Here is a 20,658-nt window from a genome sequence, read left to right on the forward strand (position 1 = left end):
TCGAATTTTTTACGATTGATCAATTGTCAAAAATCTCGTTTTTAATCAAAAAGTTGTTTATTGAAACTACCTTCTTTTTTTGTATCATGAATACAAGGTTAGATAATTATTGACAGCCGCGGTTTGACACTTACAAAAGGTTGCATTTACGAAGGACGGAGAAAAGGGGAGGAATGAAATCTCTTGGTGCGAAAATGGTAGTAGACAAGTAATTTTTAGCAAAAAAAAACCGACTTCAACACGACACGACCTTTCCGATGCAAAAAGAATTATCGAAATCGGTTGACGTGGTCCAAAGTTATGCGGTAACATACATAAAAAAAAAAAAAAATATTCCGACGAACTGATAACCTCCTCCTTTTTTGGAAGTCGGTTAAAAAGTACGCAAAGTAGGCAATTAGTAGCGAAATTCCTTTTGTAAATTCTAATGTATTTGCAGGAAATCTGGCATTTTAAACGAAATGTTGAACGTAATATTGATGTATCTATGTGAATTACGTAATTTATGTGCTATTTAGCTGTATAAAAACTGCAAAATGCCTCAAAATTAAAAGAAGACTACTATGAGATTGATGTAAACATCCAATTTCAAAACAGTTTGTGTTCTCATCAGTTAAATATGCTTCATATGCCTATACAAATAAACATATTGCACACACGCTCATACTTCTATTTCACACCAAAGCTACACTATTCCCATGTAAATGTGCAAAGAAGCAACACGGTGCCATTGCTAAGGGAGCGGTGCGAGAGAGACAACTGTCAGTTTATCGAACCTTGTATTATTGAATCATGGCTACTTCATATGTATGTGCGCCTGGTATTGGGAAATGAAAGTATCGTATTGAACAAATGAAAATTGGTTATCTATATATAAAATGGACTCACTTTCTTTATAAAAATATGCTGTTGGCTAAATATTCGGAGCGCCCTACATTGTTTCTCCACGTTTGCTATTTAACATAAGAGTCAGCTCTAACATTAACATTATGTAGCATTAAACGAAAACTTCCAAAAGTACTGAGTACTTTTTTTTACGTTGAGTTTTTTTTTTACAGCTCTCAATATCTTCACTTCTCTTCCTTCTATGCCCTCTTTGTTAGAGTATGAGGAGTTTACATATTTGAAAAAAAAACTTCACAGTGAAACAAACTGAATTCCGATGCAGACCTTTAATATATATATATGTATAAATACATATTTTAGAAAATCAGGCTTCCCGTATTAGGTACATATGTATGTTAATATCTTCGTAAAGATTACAGACTCTAAATGACGTTTTTAAATAAGTACATAGGTACACAGTTTCCAACTTCTTTGTAAAAATCAATGAAATACCTAATCAGCGTGAACAACCACATTGTATATATTTTAAGATTAAGATAAAACAATTAAAAATTGGACTTATTGAACTACATCGTCGCTCAGCGCGAAATACCTCGTATACGCCAAACGTAGTACCGCGTATACGATGGGAAATAAATTTTACAAAAGTGAAAAAAACTGATTTTTTTCAAAACTGTGGAATGGTATTTTTACTGAACCTACTTGCTAAAAGATTATTATTATTAATCTTAACTTAAATTAATAAAGTAAGCAGTAATGGAAAAAGAATAACCAAATCCCTTATTTATTGTACATACATGACGTGCTCTTGGATTCCGCATATACGAGGTATTTATATATGTACTAAGTGTGTATTCATTTGAAGTAGTCTTTAGCCGACCATGCATATTATATATTCTGTATATTATAAAACAAATACATACATATGTAAGTAATATTAATACAATGATTCCAAATATTCTCACTTGGTTTCACTGCTGGGGCTGCCACTGCTCCTGCTACTCTCCTCAACCTCGACAGGTGTAGCTGGCCTATGTCTCATAACGAACCTAATTTAAAAGTTTTTTGGAAATACATATTATTCGAAATAAAACCAAAATTGTGTATTTTTTGCTCACTTATCCATAGAATTAAACCCGTATAAATTAACTTGAAACACCAATTTTGCGCGGAATTTTAATAATTTTTCGCGGCTTTTTAATGACTCTCGTATTATTTAAATGTCATTTCAGGTACATACTATGCAGGTGTGTGCAAAGAACATAGAAATGGTGTAACTCCGGGCCATTTCAAAAACTTGGCGATTAATTCACCGCGATTTATTAAAGACACGAACCGATAATAGTTGCACCCTCGAACTTTTACATGTTCTTTTGCATATGTAAACATATGATTATTATCGGAATAAGTCGAACCTTGAAATGCAATTTTAGTAGTAATAACTTTAATTAAATAACCATATTGAGCAGAATAAATGTATTTGTATACACTATTTTTCAAAGGTTTAATTGTTGTATGTATACAAAAATTAGAAACTGCAGTAAATGTTAAAAATAACCAAAATGGGAAAGATCTTAACAGCTTCACAGGCAAGAAAAAAGTAACCAAAATTGGTTAAAAGTACCAAAACGGCAACACTGGTTATACCTATATACCCTTATCACCCACCACTTGAGTTGTCCTTGGCACCATCCTACGATTCATGTTATTGTCCTGAAATTATAAAGCCGAAAGTTCGACGATATTCTTTCAAATACGCTAACTACGACAAGCTTAAAATAGCTATATCTGAAATAATCTGACCTGAGTACGATGGGGATGTTGAGAACAGTGCCTTACACTTTAGTAAAATCTTGAATAATATATTCAGTAAACTAATTCCTCTTGTTAAAGAAAATACCGGACCACGTAACTCGTTGTGGTTTAACTCAGCGCTAAAGCATTTAAAGGATTAGAAAACTAAATCATTTAAACTTTATAAAAAATCAGGCCTGTCTTCTCACTACGCCGCGTATTTCATCCTTCGTCATAAATACAATGCCTTAAACAGAAAATGTTACACAAATTTCATTAATAAAACTCGCATTAACATCGTTTCTAATCCCAAGTCGTTTTATCATTTTTTTAACTCAAAACGTAAAATAAATGGGTTTTCCTCAACACTGAAATTAGATGATGTTATTTCTAGTGATGATGATATGATTGCTGATATGTTTGCAAATTATTTTCAATCGAACTATTCTGTCGAGCCAGTTGAAAAAACTTCTAGCTATCCTTTTCCACTCCCACAGTTTGACCACATCCGTATTCCTTCAATCTCCGCTGACAATGTTCTCCTTCATTTGAATAGTTTAAAAAATTCTTTTCTAAGCGGCCCAGATGGTATTCCCTCCTGTGTCCTAATAAGTTGTGCTGATTATCTATATAAGCCATTAACAAACATCTTCAATGCTTCTCTAAAGCAAGGAGTTTTCCCCTCTTATTGGAAGGAGCCGTATATCTTGCCGCTTTATAAAAATGGAAGCAGGTCGAATATTGCGAATTATAAGGGAATCGCTGCCATTTCCAAAATCATTTGAAGAAATCGTTACGGAAGAATTATCTTATTCCATAACACCCGTTATCGATGTATCACAACACGGATTTTGTAAAGCTAAATCAACTGCATCAAACCTTCTTCAATTCACTACAAATGTGAACAATGGTTTCAAAAGTAATTATCAAATGGTTTCCCTCCAATCCTGCTGCGCTGGCTTTCTTCTTATTTCATTGGCAGGAAACAGAGGGTTATCTTTAAAAAATGTTCCCCTCGTGTAATTCATGTGACGTCAGGTGTACCTCAAGGTAGCCACCTTGATCCCCTTCTGTTTATTTTATTCATCAACGATCTTCCAAATATTTTGAAGTATTCGAATTGCTTAATGTACGCAGACGACATTAAGTTATTTAAGTTCATTGGTGCTCCAGGAGACAGGGAACTATTACAGGTGGACCTTAGTAATGTGTTTAAATGGTGCGAAGCAAATTCTATGTCACTTAACTTGAAAAAGTGTAAATTTATGTGTTTCTCTAGAAAACCCTTTCAATCATATAGCTACCGCATTTGTAAACATAGTGTTGATCAGGTAACTAATTTCATCGATCTAGGCGGACTCTAAGCTTGAATTCAACTCCCATGTAAACTCTTGTGTTAATAGAGCCAAGGGCGTCCTGGCTGTCATCAAACGTTGGGCTAAAGAATTCAGAGATCCTTATGTCACTAAAGCTCTCTTCACCTCCCTAGTCAGGCCGATCTTAGAATACGGGTCCGTTGTATGGAACCCTAGATATCAAATGCACTCTGACAGACTCGAGTCGGTACAGAAACAATTATTATTATCCGCATTAAATAATTTGCCTAGGGATTCGACATTAAATCTCCCACCGTACAAAAGCCGCTTGAAGCTCATTTGCCAACGCTGCACAGCCGTAGAGAGATGCTCGGGGTTTTGTTCATGATTAAGATCTTGAACGGGATGGTCAATAGTCCCTTTCTACTGAACCAGATCACGTTTTGTATTCCTTCTAGGCCTTCTAGACATTACAAGCCCATTAAGCTAACAATTTGTAGAACAAATTTTGAAATGCATAATGCTTTTCGTTGCCTATGCCAGGACTTTAATAAGCATTACGATTATTTTGACACCTCCGACTTACATTTTACCATTAAGAAAACCTTACTTGAGATTTTGAATTAATAACATGTAAACCCTTACATTGCACCTTATCGTTCAGCTGGTCAACTGTATTTCTGTTCAGTTTATGAGGTAAACGTAAACGTGAATCGCTTCTTTGTAACTAAATAAATAAATATTTTTAACCGGGAACGATAAATTACACAATATCTATGACTTCTTAGTACAATTGTAATCGGCTTCGTATACTTTCGCGGCCGCGTAAGACAATACGAGCATGGATCGGAAACTCGGCCTTTCCGACCATGATCAACAGCTTGTCCACTAGAGCTTACCGCCTGCCACACACTCAAAGTAATGACTTCGGGAACATGGATCGGAAACTCGTTCTTTCCGCCCGCCGCACACAAAAGTAGACTGAAGACTAGGCCTCGCCAGCTACCAAACCTGCTATTTTTTATTATTAGTATTATTATTATTATAAATTAAAATGTATAATTAGTCTATTCTGTAATATATCACAAATACTTAAATATCTAAATGTTCTATTCTCATTCGTCTGTAAGAAAACATTTTTCTGTAGACCAAATAAATAAATAAATAAATAAATAAATAAAAGTTTGTAGTTGTTTGTAGTGGTCTTGATTTTTTCTGTAGCTTAACAGATGACGAAATACGATCGGTTGAAAAAATCGCCCCCACCCCTCTTTCACGTACAATCAATTTGACTAGTGTACCTTGTAGGAAATCGTTTGTAGTTGTTTGTAGTGGTTTTGATTTTTTTTAGAAAACCGTAGTAGAAAGCGTAGCAAATTTCTTAAGAACTGCGTACTTCCTCAAGAAAATTTTACACAAGAAAATTTCTTAGGCATTTCTTGTACGTCATTTTGTATGGAATTTTTGCTTTTCTTGAGAACTGCATACATGCCTTTATCTGTTAAGCTACAGAAAAAATCAAAACCACTACAAACAACTACAAACGATTTCCTACAAGGTACACAGTCAAATTGATGGTAGGTGAAAGTGGGGGACGATTTTTTCAACCTATCGTATTTTGTTATCTGTTGAACTACAAACAAATTTAAATACACTACAAACAACTACAAACAAAGTCCTACAAGGTGCACTGGTTAAAGTATTTATTTGTTAAAGTGGGGGGCTAACTTCACAGAACTTTCACTAGCAGCACAATTTTTGTTTCTTGAAAAAGTAAAAAGAAATTTGAAGTTAGTGAAGTTGGCTTTAGAATAAGCGGCATTCGCAGCATACGATTGCGAATGACTCACTGTCGCCGTGCCGTTGAAGAACTTTTGCCAAATAAACGTGCAAGAAATAGTTCCAATACTAGCAAATCAATATTCTTATTAGGTCTCATCAACAAATTCCTTGTTGTTTAAAAGATAAAGGAAATGTCGCATTATATCAAAGCCAGCTTCTCGACATAAGCTACTATTCCATACAGATATATACATTAATATAAGCACGCAACTAGGTATTTGTGACAAGAATTATCTACATAAGATGAAAACTACTGTAGCTTCATTTTGAAAAGTTTTTATTTTTAGAAAAATGCGTAAGTGAAATAGTTTGGGTACGGTTCGGATTGGTTGGTTGGTTGTAGTGCTTCCCAAGTTATCCTCAGGAATATATAAGTCGTGAATATATCAAAATCACATTTTTGTGAAAAGTGCAGATAGAGGGTATTGAATATAAGCCCTTGTATGCATACATATGTAAATATGTCATTATGCTTTGGTGCCAAATGACCAATAAAAAATAGAGTTAGTTTAAAGTTTAGGTGAAATGAAAAATGTAATAAAATGTGTACTCAATACAAATACACTAGGGGTATTCACGATCCGTTTTATATGTTCAAACAACAACAAAATTTCCCAATCATGCTACTTAGGCACCATGCTAGACAGTATGCACCGGATCGTGAATACCCCTACTGTATTTTTATTGAGTACACATTTTATTACATTTTTCATTTCACTTAAACTTAGAAATAACTCAAGTTGTTATTTGTCATTTGTCACCAAAGCATAATGACATGTTTACATATATATGCAGATCAAGGGCTTATATTCGATACCGCACCCCACGCTTTTCAATTTCAATTTCAAAAATTGTTTATAATGACTTTTGGTAAAATTTCAAAATCAAAAGTTATCAAAACAAATTCTATGGGACTGAGAATTATTATTTTCTACTTTTTAGTCCATTTATAAAAGCGTTGTATATTAAAAATTTTTTTTTTATATTATTTATTTTCTACTCTTTAGTCTTTTCTGTATAAAATTTTGCCATAGATATTAAAATAGTTCAACGATATTAATAGATTGGTGCACACACATGCATACTAATACATATGTATGTACATACATACGAGCACCAATTAATTTAATTTAAAGAAATGGCGTGTCGTCCATTTCCGCTGGACACTCAATAATGCAAGTTGATAAAATCGTTGTAAAAAATAATAATTCAGTTTAATAAAACAAATTTCGTAAAATGGAATGATATAAGTAATACAACGCAATTTTGGGCAGAAGTTCAAATTTATGGAATCCATATTACGGATGCAGGCGGCAACAAATGGTTTTCCGATCTGGCGGAATTCGCAATTCATTTACTTTCACTAATGCAGACCTTGAACTTTATTCAGTCAGCTAAACTTGGAGGAAGTAACCCTTATATATACTTATATTAACTTTTACTCTTATTTTTCATTTCTTATGAACTGCGATCCCAGCTCTATTATTCTATTATTAATTTTAATTTCAAGTAAAGCCCAATTCTGAATATTCCTGGGGAGTTTGTTCTCCGGGAGTTTGTTTCTCCCGAGGAAGAAATCCTCCAATAATTAACTCCCAGGGGGTAGAATTTTCACTAAAAATTTGGGAGGAAGAAATTCGAAATTCGAAAGTGCTGTTTGACACTTTTTTGACAGCTAAACTCCCGCATTTAGGAATTTTTATTCATGATAGGAAGAAAGAGAAAAGAGAGAATGAGGGTACTCACTACTGTTACTGGAACCAGAAATAGTAAGTAAAAAAATGCGTTTATTGTATCCTGGGGGAAGAAATTAAACATTTTTTCTTACACTCTCTAAAATACCTCTATTGCAGATACGAGGTTAAGGCAGAAACGGGACGATAACTGCATGCAACTTGAGTCGTGTTTATTCGTAGAATATTTCTTAGCAGCTAAATTGCAATTTTTTCTAGCTAAACAGCAAAAAAACGGCTAAATCTAGCTGGAAAATAAGTAAAATGGCAACACTGATGTCCAGACACCTTTGCTATAATTAAAGAGTTCCTATAAAAAAGGCTAGACATCAACCTCGTCGGTAGGTATCATATCAAAGACCATACAATAGACACGAGGTAGATGTCGCCTTGCCCGTAGTAGTTAAATATTGCGCCTAAAAATAACCACTACATACGCTACAGAGGAAATGGACGACACGCTATTTCTTTAAATGAAATTAATTGGTGCTCGTATGTATGTATGTATGTACATTAGGGTGGTCCAAAACAGTAAACTCGGAATTGTAATGTTCTCACTCCCTAGGATTGTTCTATATCGAAAAAAGTATACCCCTATTTTTTTAATTTTGAAATCAAATTAGTTTAGAGGTCGCTCAAAGCGCTCAAAGTTTTGCATGTATTTTTATATGGGAAAAATAAAATTATTTGTAGAAATGGTATAGAATTCTTGAAAATCAAAATTTTTCGATCGGAAAGCCCTGTTCTCTTCATAATACTTTCAATAACAATACCCAATTGTTTATTTAACCAATTTTTTAATACTAACGATTTTTTATTGGTCGACCCATTGTATTTTTCGGGGTTTTTGTGGGTTTTTGGCGGACCTATAAATTAAATTTGTGATGAAAAAATGGCTAAAAAAAACTATTGGGTATTATTATTGGAAATCTCCTGCGGAAAAACAGAGTTTTCTGGTAGAAAAATATTGATTTTTAACTATTCTATAACATTTCTACGAAAAGTTGTTTTTCCCCATATAAAATACATGGAAAACTTTGGGCGCTTTGAGAGACCTCTAAATATTTTTTGATTTCAAAATAATAAAAAAAAGGCGTGAGTACCATGTACTCATGAAATTTGATGTGTAAACATATGCGAACGGCAAAGCATATAAGTACGTTTACATATAAATATAATCGCAATCAAAGCTCGTTAGCTGCCAAATTGGTTTGCTTGTTATTCACACAACAGGAGGAAAAGTTAAACTCCTTTTCTGCTATATTATGCTATTTAAGTATAATTTAATATTTTATTAAATTTAATATTTTATTAAAAATACCTTTACAAACCTCTTTCCCTTACTAGCGTAAATTTTTGTTTACTTTTACATTTGACATTCCTCCTCTTCTTCGCAAGTATAATCGATAAAACTAGGTTGGACACCAAAAAGTTATCAGTTTAATCTGGGATAATTTTATAATTATAATTTTGTATGGCTAATCTAATCTAATTACATATTAGGGAGTTAAGCTCGAAAATGTGGATAATCTTTTTATATGTAAAGCTATTCTTAGGCGATTCAGTTACATACATACACATGTAGGTTAGGTTAGAAAATAAACATTAATTTCACTTACTTGTATTCATTTTGCTGATTTAATTTGTTTTTATTCATTTTCATTTTTAATTCTTTTAGTACATGAAATTATCGGTATGATTGATAAAATATAATACTTGTATATACTTGTGATTCAAGGGCGTTAAAATATCTTGAAAATACCGCATCCATTACTGTTCTTGAGCTTATAGTTTGAGCATTTCTATTTGTTTATATTCCTAAATTTAGTTTTTCTTTTCGGAGGGTAATCTGTGGGTCATGTAAATGAGAGCGATTTTTGGAGAGTTGTGTAGAGAGGCTGAATCGATTTGAATAATATTTTTTTTTGCGTTGTTCGGTATAATACCAGAACCAATGATATCGCTAAAAATTGGAGGGTTGCCACCTATTTGAAAATTTTTAAACTCAATTATATTGATAAAATAAATAAATTATTACAATATGGGTTTTGAATTAAAGAGGTTAAAGAGAAAGATAACTGCTGGAAATATTTTTGACGAGGGTTGCCACCTATTTGAAAATTTTGTCTCAGCAAATTGATAAAATAAATGAAATCTTGTCATGTGGGTATGAAACTAAAGAGTTTTAAGAAGGCTTACAGCCGATCATATGTTTGCAGAGGGTTGCCACCTGTTTGAAAATTTAACTAAAGTACATCGATAAAATAAATGAAATATTACAATATGGGTACCAAATTAAAGAGGTTTAAGAAGGATATCTGTTGGAAATATTTTTGAGAAGGGTTGCCACCAATTTTAAAATTTGAACTCAGTTAAATTGATAAAGTAAATGAAATATGTGGTATCAAACTAAAGAGTTTTAACAAGGCTTAAAGTCGAAAATATTTTAAAGGAGGGTTGCCACCCGAAAAAAAATTTAGCGCAATTTTATTGATAAACTAAATGATATATTAAAATATAGATATTAAATTCAAGAGGTTTAAGAAAGTTAACTGCTGGAAATATTTTTGAGTAAAACTGCCACGTCTTTGAAAATTTAAACTCAGTTATTTTGATAAAATAAATGAAATAAGGTAAATTGGGTATGAAACTTTAGATATTTAAGAAGGCTTACAGCCGAAAATATGTCTGAGGAGGTTTGCCGCCTATTTGAAAATTTAGCTCAATTTAATTGAAATAGGTATCAAATTAAAGAGGTTGAAGAAAGAAAACTTAAGGAAATAATTGTGTGTAGGGTTGCCACCTATTTGAAAATTTTAACTCAGTTATATTGATTAAACAAATGAAATATTGCAATGTGGGTAGCAAACAAAAGAGTTTTTAAAACACAGTACAGTGGAAAATATCTTTGAGTAGGGTTGCCACCTGTTCGAAAATTTAACTCAATTAAATTGGTAAAATAAATTAAATATTACAATATCGGTACCAAACTAAAGGCATTTGAGAAATCTTGATTTAGAAATCTATATCTATCTTACTAATATTATAAATGTGAAAGTTTGTATGTTTGGATGTTTGGGAAATCATCACGCGGAAACGACTGAACGGATTTGCATGAAATTTGGTGCGCAGATAGCTTATAGGCCAGGTTGGTTAATCGGCTATTTTTTTAAGAGTTGCCACCTGTTGAAAAAGTTTAATTTATTTAATATGCGGGAAAGACTGAATAGATTTGGATGAAAATTTGCACACAGATAGCTTATAACCTAGATTCGAAAATAGGCTACTTTTATTAAGAGTTGCCACCTGTTAAAAAAGTTTCATTAAATTAATACGCGGAAACGACTGAATGGATTTGCATAAAATTTTGCAAGCAGATAGCTTATGACCTACAGTGGAAAATAGGCTAAGTTTTTGAAAGAGTTGCCACCTGTTAAAAAAGTTTAATCAAATTAATACGCGAAAACGACTAAATAGATTTGCATGAAATTTTGCACACAGATAGCTTATCACCTAGGTTAGAAAGTAGGCTACTTTTATAAGAGTTGTCACCTGTTAGAAATGTTTAATTTAATTAATACGTGGAAATGAGTGAACTGATTTGCATGGAAGTTTTCACACAGATACCTTATGAGCTAGGTTGAAAAATAGGCTACTTTTTTAAGAGTTACCACCTGCTAAAAAAGTTCAATTAAATTAATACGCGGAAACGACTGAACGGATTTCCATCAAATTTTGCAAGCAGATAGCTTATGACCTACAGTGGAAATAGGCAAATTTTTTGGAAGAGTTGCCACCTGTTAAAAAAGTTTTAATTAAATTAATACGCGGAAAGGACTGAACAGATTTGCATGACATGTCGCGCAGAGATAGCTTATGACCTATGTTGGGAAATAGGCTGCTTTTTTAAGAGCTGTCACGTATTAGAAAAGTTTAATTAAATTAATACGCGTAAATGACTGAACTGATTTGCATGAAAGTTTGCACACAGATAGCTTATGACCTAGATTGGAAAGTAGGCTACGTTTTTAAGAATTGCCACCTGTTTGAAAATGAAATTTTGCTCAAAGATGGTTTATGACCTGGATTGAAAAATAGGCTACTAGGATGGTCTTAGACTGAAAGTAAGTCCGATAACTCAAGGCCCCTCCCATACAAATTGGAATTTTCATATTGCATACATATCTCTGGAAGTATTTGTGGGAGAGAACTGAAACTTGGTATAGTGATATGTATCTGAAATCAATGATGGGATTAATCGATTGATGTTTTAATCAGTTAGTTAATTCGATTAAATTCAATCTGATTACAGTTAATCATGATTAATTTTAATCTGACTAAAGAGTTAGTCGTAACCGCGATTAAAAAATTAATTTTTAATCATTAACTCTTAATTTGATCAAGTAGGTGTGGTGATAAATTAAGTTATGCTGGAATTTCCCTGTACACACAAAGCAAGTTAATCCGGTATGGCTAAGTCGGGCTTCCTCATCAATCTAAGCAATTTGGTGTGCATTTTCATTAAGATATATACCAACAAACGTTTTACAAACTAGGTTTGTAAAAGTTCCCAGTTTATGTATTACTAATAACAATAATTCTAATTTTTTTATATTATGTGCTTTATATAAGCGTAAAACACAAAATAATTACTATAACTGGTGTTTGGTTTCAAACTCGGACAAACTAGGCAAATTAATCAGATTTTATTTTTAATTGGATCAACGATTATTGTTTTAAATTAATTAAACGTAATCGCAGCCAGCGATTATCGATTAAAAAAAATTTATCATTAATCGTACAGTTGATTACGACTAATTAGTTTTAATCGTCAAACGCGATTATAAATCGTTTATTTTTAATCGTTAATCAGATTAACAGTTTGCCAACACTGTGTGAAATCATGTTCATATTCACGGAGAAAAATGGACGTTTTAGGAAAAGAGGCATAGCAACTCCCATACTGACTGAATGTTTCATATTGCATATCTCTTCAAATGTTTGGGGTAAAGCACTCAAGCTTGGTATGGAAATTAATATGTATGTATATATGGGAAACTAATACCATACTCATGGAGAAAAATGAGAGTTATTGGAAAAGGTGGTGTGGCAACTCCCATGCAAATTGATTTTTCTTTGCTGCATATCTCTGGAGGTGTTTATTGCAGAGGACTGGAACTTGGCACCGAGATGTGTATACAAAATTAATTCCATACTCATGGAGAAAAATTTGCGTTATTCGAAAAGGGGACATGGTTCCTCCCGTACAAATTTACTGTTTTGTACTGGTTATATCTAGAGGTGTTCATGGTGGAGTACTGGGACTTAGTACTGGGCTATGTAAAATCAATTATAAACTCATGGAAGAAGATTAGGGTTATAAGAAAAAGGGGTGTGGCACTTCCAGTACAAATTTACTTTTTCTTGCCACATATCCCTGGAAGTGTTTGTGGAAGGATACTGGAACTTGGTATGGAGTTGTGTATGCAAAATGTATCAATTGCTCATGGAAAAAATGTGAGTTATTAAAAAAAGGACGCATGTCGCTTCCCATACACACTAAAAACTTCTTAATACATATCTATGGAAGGATAGAAAATCTCTCGTAGTATTTTAAATATGTTATGGAGGTTTTTTTTTATAAGTGCCGTACTGACAGAATAAATTTCATTAAAGGGAAAAGGGAGAGCCGGGTTCGGCCGTATAAACTAAAGCTCTCTTGATGCATTTGCTACGGTAATGAGAAGTGGTATTTTATCAAGGCCAGGTTACTAAATTTGAGTTGGAAATATTAGAACCCGCCGTGGCACCTCCAAGAAGGTTACACGTTCACGCGTCGTATACCTGGAACCATTTTAAGGTAAACTTAGAGGGATTGATATCTTTCGTATTTTATAATTTCATAGTTTTAACCTTAACTCGCTTAAAAAATAACGGTACAGAAATAAAATCTAACATCTATAAGTTTTTCCATATTTGTATAAAGACGCGGGGTGAAACCCGCGGGTATAAGCTAGTATATATATAAATGTTGCATTCGTTTGTCATGGTCATGGAAACTCGAGAACCGCTGAACTGATTTGAATAATTTTTTTTGTATTGTTCGGTATAACACCAGGATAATTTATATTACAATAATTTTGAGAGTTGCCATCTATTTAAAAATTTTTAAATCCAGTTATATTGATAAAATAAATGAAATATTGCAAAACGGGTATCAGATTAAAGAGGTTTAAGAAAGATAACTGCTGGAAATATTTTTCAGGACGGCTGCCACATATTTGAAATTATTAACTCAGCTAAATTGATAAAATAAATGAAATATTGCAAGATGGGTATGAAAGTAAATAGGGTTAAATAAGATATCTGCTGGAATACTTTTGAGGAGGGTGCCACCTATTTGAAAATTTTAACTCAGTTAAATTGATAAAGTAAATGAAATATTGCAATGGAATAATTTTGAGGAGGGTTTCCACCTGTTTGAAAATTCAACTCAATTTATCGGTAAAATTAATGACCTATTACAATATAGGTATCAAATTAAAGAGGTCTAGGAAATATGACTGTTGGGAATATTTTTGAGTAGGGTTGCCACCTATTTGAAAATTTTAGTTCAGTTAAATTGATAAAATAAATGAAGTATTTCAATGTGGGCATCAAACTTTAGATTTTTAAGAAGTCTTACAGCCGAAAATATGTTTGAGGAGGGTTTTTATTTGTTTGTAAATCTAACTCAATTTAATTGATAAATTAAATAACTTATTATATAGGTGTCAAATTAAAGAATTTTAGGAAATATGACTGCTGGAGACATTGTTGAAAAGGATTTCCACCTATTTAAAAATTTTATCTCAGTTAAATTGATAAATAAATGCAATATTGCAATGAGGGTATAAAATTAAATTCAAATTCAGAAAGAAAACTGTTGGAAATATTTTTGAGGAGGGTTGGCACCTATTTAAAAATTTAACTCAATTTAATTGAAATAGGTATCAAATTAAAGAGGTTGAAGAAAGATAACTTAAGGAAATACTTTTGTGCAGAGTTGCGACCTATTTCAAAATTTTAACTCAATTAAATTGATAAAATATATTAAGTACTGCCATGTGGGTGTCAAAACTAAGGAGTGTTAAGAAGGCTTACAGCAGGAAATATGTTTGAGGAGGGTTACCACCTGGTAGAAAATCTAACTCAATTTAATTGATAAAATAAATGACATTGTTCTGTACGGAGCTTAATAAAACGCGTTATTTCACAACACGATTAAAAACACTTCTATTTTATTTTACAACGTTGGACACATATGTATATATATGTGGCGGCATTTGTATTTTCGCAAACTTTGTGGCAATAATTCCACTTTCGCGAATTAATGCAACCCTGCGCTAATTTCCGAGTTGTAAAATAAAACTCAATCTGGCATCACTAAAATTGTTCATCTTCCTTTTTCTTTCTGGATGTCATCGCATTTAGACGTGCTTGCCGATATATCAACGAAAACTATTAACCTGTAATTATCTTGTAAAAGACTAAGTAATCTTTTAAGTTATAAAGCATTTTAAATATTATTCGGTTGTTTGATTTATTTGAACGAGTTCTTTGTGAGGTAAACTCAATACAAAACCCTAAACTGGTGACCCCGACGTGATCGGCAAGCACGTGCACACAAGCAGCCATTTTGAGGTAAGAGTAAAATGGTGGACAACGTTTTGCCACCAGGAGCATCTCAAACTCCTTCGCCTAAACCTGAAGAAACAATGGCACCCCCTAACTCCATTGCCGTAGTATATGCCAGACTTCCAATACCACCGATGGCAAGCACCAACATAGAGGCCTGGTTTACCTCTATGGAATTTTGGTTCACCGCTTCAGGCATTATGGCTGATAAGCAGAAAACGGCAACAGTATTAGCAGCTCTCGACCCAAACATCTTAAGTCAACTGGGCGACGTCATTGCAGCGCTCCCACAAAACGACAGATTCGACTACGTTAAGCAAAAAATAATCGAGCATTTTGCCGATAGCGACCAGCGGCGACTCAACCGGGTACCCTCGGAGCTACCTCTTGGCGACAAGAAGCCGTCCGAGCTTTTCTTCGAGATGAAGCGCGTCACAGGCAATACTCTTGGTGATGCTGCTGAGTTCGCGCAGCCAGTAGTAGCAGCTTCGTCTGGCTCAGCCGCGGAGTACACGAAGATAGGCGACACCATAATAGACGCCATCGCACCTCAGCAGCTCAATCGCGTTAAGTCAACACCCTCCAGCGAGATTCATGAACTACGCGCTGTTGTTATGGAACTTGGCAAAAAATTCGACAAGCTCACAACCCGCTCACGCTCGCAAAGTCGTAGGCGAACGAACATACGACAGAATTCAAACGCTCGCGACAGCTCTAAAGGGGTTACATCATCGCGAGAATCATCTTCAGTCAGAGACTGTTGGTATCATCTAAAATACGGCCGAGATGCTAAGAAATGCCGCCACATTACTCCCCCGCCTGCCGCAGTCCTTGCCGCCAGAGCAAACGTGCTCTTCGAGCGGTATCGTCCGAACCATCATGACTGTTGAAGCGCGTGGCGGATTGCAACGAGGGTCCCGTCACAGAGCGCAAAGTACTTCGTCTGCAGGTGCACGAACGACATACAGGCAAAACACTTCTCGTCGACACTGGTGCCCACGTGTCGGTGCTACCCATCACTACAAAGCCCTATGATATTCGACCAACCGCAACAAAACTCTACGCTGCCAATGGTTCCGCCGTCGTCGGAGAGAAACGAATCAACTTGGACTTGGGCCTTCGTCGGGATTTCTCGTGGTCCTTCATAGTTGCCGATGTAACAACCCCGATAATCGGCGCGGACTTTATTCGCTTTTACGATTTGCTTATCGACTTGCGTCGTAACCGAATCATCGACAACCTCACGAAACTTCGATCATCTTTGACTGCGCCAACGCTATGCAAGGCAACCGAAATCAAAACATTCGACTCCACCGACCCGTTCGCCGATCTGTTTTCCGAGTTTTCGGAGATCACGAAGCTGGCGCCTCATGGTTCCCTCACAAAATCGACGGTCGTCCACCGCATTTTAACAACGGGCCAGCCAGTGTTTTCTAGACCACGACGTCTTGCGCCCGAGAAACTGACAGCTGCACGTAACGAGTTCAACTTTTTACTTAAGGCGGGCATATGTCGACCGTCCAGCAGCAACTGGTCAAGCCCGTTGCATATGGTGACGAACAGCGATGGCACCTGGAGGCCATGCTGGGACTACCGCGCACTCAATGCGCAAACGTTGCCTGACCGATACCCCTTGCCGTATCTAACCGACTTCACGGCGAATTTACAAGGCAAGACAGTGTTTTCAAAAATCGACCTCCAACGCGCGTTCCACCAAGTACCCATCCTCGAGGATGATATAGCTAAAACGGCAATCACGACGCCATTCGGGATGTTCGAGTTTAGGTTTATGACCTTCGGCCTCTGCAATGCTGCGCAGACATTTCAAAGGCTCATAAATGAAGTTTTGCGCGGCCTAGATCATACGTTTCCCTATATCGAGGACATTTGTATCGCTTCGCCGTCGGTCGAGCAGCACAATCAAGATTTACGCGAAGTTTTCAAGCGCCTCGGGGACAATAATCTGGCAATAAACGTTTCCAAATGCGAGTTTGGTAAGAGCGAGTTGAAGTTTTTGGGGCACCTGGTCGACGCTAGAGGCATACGTCCTCTACCTGAGAGGATAGCAGCGATTCGCGATTTTCCGAAGCCCACAGTAGCAAAAGAACTGAAGAGCTTCATGGCCATGGTAAACTTCTACCGAAAATTCCTACCGAACGCTATCGAGTACCAGTCACACCTTCAACAGCTAATTACGGGCAATAAGAAGAACGACCGTACAATTGCCGTGTGGAACAGTGAAGCCGAAAACGCGTTCGACCGTTGCAAATCAGAACTGGCGAAAGCAACATTACTCGTGCATCCGTCACCCGGCGCTGAGTTAGCCTTATACGTCGACGCTTCGGACACCGCTGTCGGAGCCGCATTGCACCAACTCCAAGGTGGAGAACTTCAGCCACTCGGCTTTTATTCGAAGAAGCTGACCAGCCCGCAACGTAAATATAGTACGTACGACCGTGAGCTGACCGCGGCATACCAAGGCGTATGTCACTTTCGGTACATGATCGAGGGCCGAAAATGCCATGTTATCACCGACCATCGCCCGCTAGTATACGCCTTTCGCCAGAAGCTAGAAAAAGCTTCACCTCGTCGTGGAAGGCAGTTGGATTTCATCGGTCATTTCACGACCGATATTCGACACGTACCCGGTGTAGAAAATTCCACAGCAGACCTGCTCTCTCGAATGCAAGCAATCGAACAAATTATTGACTACGTTAAGGTCGCAGCCGCGCAGCAAGCTGACACTCATCTACAAGCACTCCTAAGCGAATCAGGTACGCGAAGTAATTCACTTTTACTAAAGTATTTTGATATCTCCAACAGTATGGCGAAACTAGTATGCGATACTACAACCTCGAAAATTCGGCCGTACATACCCCATGAGTTTCGTAGAATACTGCTAGCAAAGATTCACGGTTTGTCACATCAAGGCGTTCGTGCAACAGTCAACCTCATGACGCAAAGGTTTGTTTGGCCCGGAATGAAGAGGGAGACAGCAAAATTCGTGCGGAACTGTCAGGTATGCCAACGGTCAAAAGTCCACCGACACACTGCATCTGCTCCAGCGACCTACGAACCGCCAACCCAACGTTTTGCGCACATTCATATCGATATTGTTCGCCCGCTCCCGCTGTGCGAAGGACAGCGCTATTGCCTAACAATGATCGACCGGTTCACCCGCTGGCCAGAGGCAGCGCCGATGCCTGATATGTCCGCCGAATCCGTTGCCAAAGCGCTTTTATCTCATTGGATTTCGCGATTTGGCGTTCCAACACGAATTACGTCAGACCAGGGCCGACAATTCGACTCCGCCCTATTCGCCGAGTTGTTGAACACGATTGGCACTGTTCACCTACGAACAACCCCTTACCACCCACAGGCAAACGGCATTTTAGAAAGGTGGCACCGAAGTTTTAAAGCTGCTATCATGTGCCACGACCCGTGCATATTATCCCAGGCGAATTTTTTCAGTCAACAAAGGCGAGAGCAGTAACATAGGAGATGGTATCTCAGTTCCGGTCGCTAATGCAGAAACTTCGCCCTACAAAAACCGCACATCATATGACGCCTAAAGTTTTCGTGTCACCACCATTGCATTCTGCATCTCATGTCTTCGTGCGAAACGACTCAATTCGTCCTTCACTGACACATCCTTACGACGGGTCTTACCCCGTTGTTAAGAGATCGCCTAAGTTTTTTAACTTTTGATACGAGGGCGATGCAGCAACATAAGCATCGATCGGCTAAAGCCTGCGTTCTTAGCCAGTGACGACTACGAAGATTCGAGCCATGTTCCCCAATCAGTAGAGCCAACGGATACACCAGCACCTATTCCGACAACGAGCCACATTCCTCAGGAAGACGAGCCAATGAATACACCACCTCCTATATCGACGAAATCTACACGTTCTGGAAGGCATGTTAACTTTCCTCTACGATATCTGTAGTTTCGTCTAGGCGGGGAGTAATGTGGCGGCATTTGTATTTTCGCAAACTTTGTGGCAATAATTCCACTTTCGCGAATTAATGCAACCCTGCGCTGATTTCCGAGTTGTAAAATAAAACTCAATCTGGCATCACTAAAACTGTTCATCTTCCTTTTTCTTTCTGAATGTCATCGAATTTAGACGTGCTTGCCGATATATCAACGAAAACTATTAACCTGTAATTATCTTGTAAAAGACTAAGTAATCTTTTATGTTATAAAGCATTTTAAATATTATTCGGTTGTTTGATTTATTTGAACGAGTTCTTTGTGAGGTAAACTCAATACAAAACCCTAAATATATAGCAAAGCAAAGCTAAGTGAATGCTGGTAACGGTGCTTACATACAATATATTTATATATATGGTTACGTACAAGTACATGGGTTGACAACATAGGTACAAACATATGTATATAGAATTAGGAAAGTATAAGAGCACGGGACGGCAGCCACTCTTCAGCGACACCAGTTTCTTACCACGAGCATTTAAGTGGTGGCCAGATCAGTCGAATTCTGAACATCCTGCCCGGTCGAGGCCGTGGATTCGAAATGTTCACTATCAAGAAGCCGACATAGTTTTTGTACTGCCCGGGTCATGGTGCCGCTCGCCGTCCGAAACGTAACATTGCGCGCTAATCCATCGCTGCCCGGATGAATCTCAGTTATGCGTCCTAAACGCTAATGAGTAGGAGGAAGAATTTCGTTTCGTACGAGAACAACGTCACCTATCTGCACATCTCTTGTAGGTTTCTGCCATTTGTTGCGAGTTTGCAATGTAGATAAATACTCCTCGCTCCAACGTTGCCAAAATTTTTGGTGTACCTGACGCACCCAAAGCCATTGCTTAATACGATTGGGAGGAATTGCAGTAACCGTAGCCTCAGGAACGGCGATCAGTGGTGCACCAATCAGGAAATCGCCCGGGGTCAAAGCCAATTTGTCATTGTGGTCATCATATAACGGTGTGAGCGGCCGGGAATTTAAACACGCCTCGATGCGGGTTGCCAACGTTTGAAGCCGGTTGTACCATAGTACCTGTGTCCCAACGAGGCGGACTAAGTGATATTTGGCATACTTCACTGCGGCCTCCCATAGCCCACCTTGGTGAGGAGCGCCCGGGGCGATGAAGTGCCAACAGGTCCCTTTATTAGCTAAAGACTGTTGAGTAACTTCACTGTGCCATGCTGCCAAGTCTTCTAGAAGGAGGCGGTCTGCGCCGGTAAACGCAGTTCCGTTATCGCTAAAGAGATCGCGGCAAGGACCTCGCCGGCTGACGAATCTCGTAAATGCATCCAAGAAAGCTTGCGAAGAGAGGTCATCGACAACCTCAATATGCACCGCCTTGGTTGCCATGCAAACAAAAATGGCTAAATATGTCTTTACCTTGGTGCGTGACCGTTTTGCGCCAACGCGCACCGTAAACGGACCGCAATAGTCGACCCCTGAAGACACAAACGCCCGTGA

The sequence above is a fragment of the Rhagoletis pomonella genome, unplaced genomic scaffold (assembly GCF_013731165.1).
Source record: "Rhagoletis pomonella isolate Grant_MI unplaced genomic scaffold, Rhpom_1.0 Rhpom_scaffold_00718, whole genome shotgun sequence".
Lineage (NCBI taxonomy): Eukaryota > Metazoa > Arthropoda > Insecta > Diptera > Tephritidae > Rhagoletis > Rhagoletis pomonella.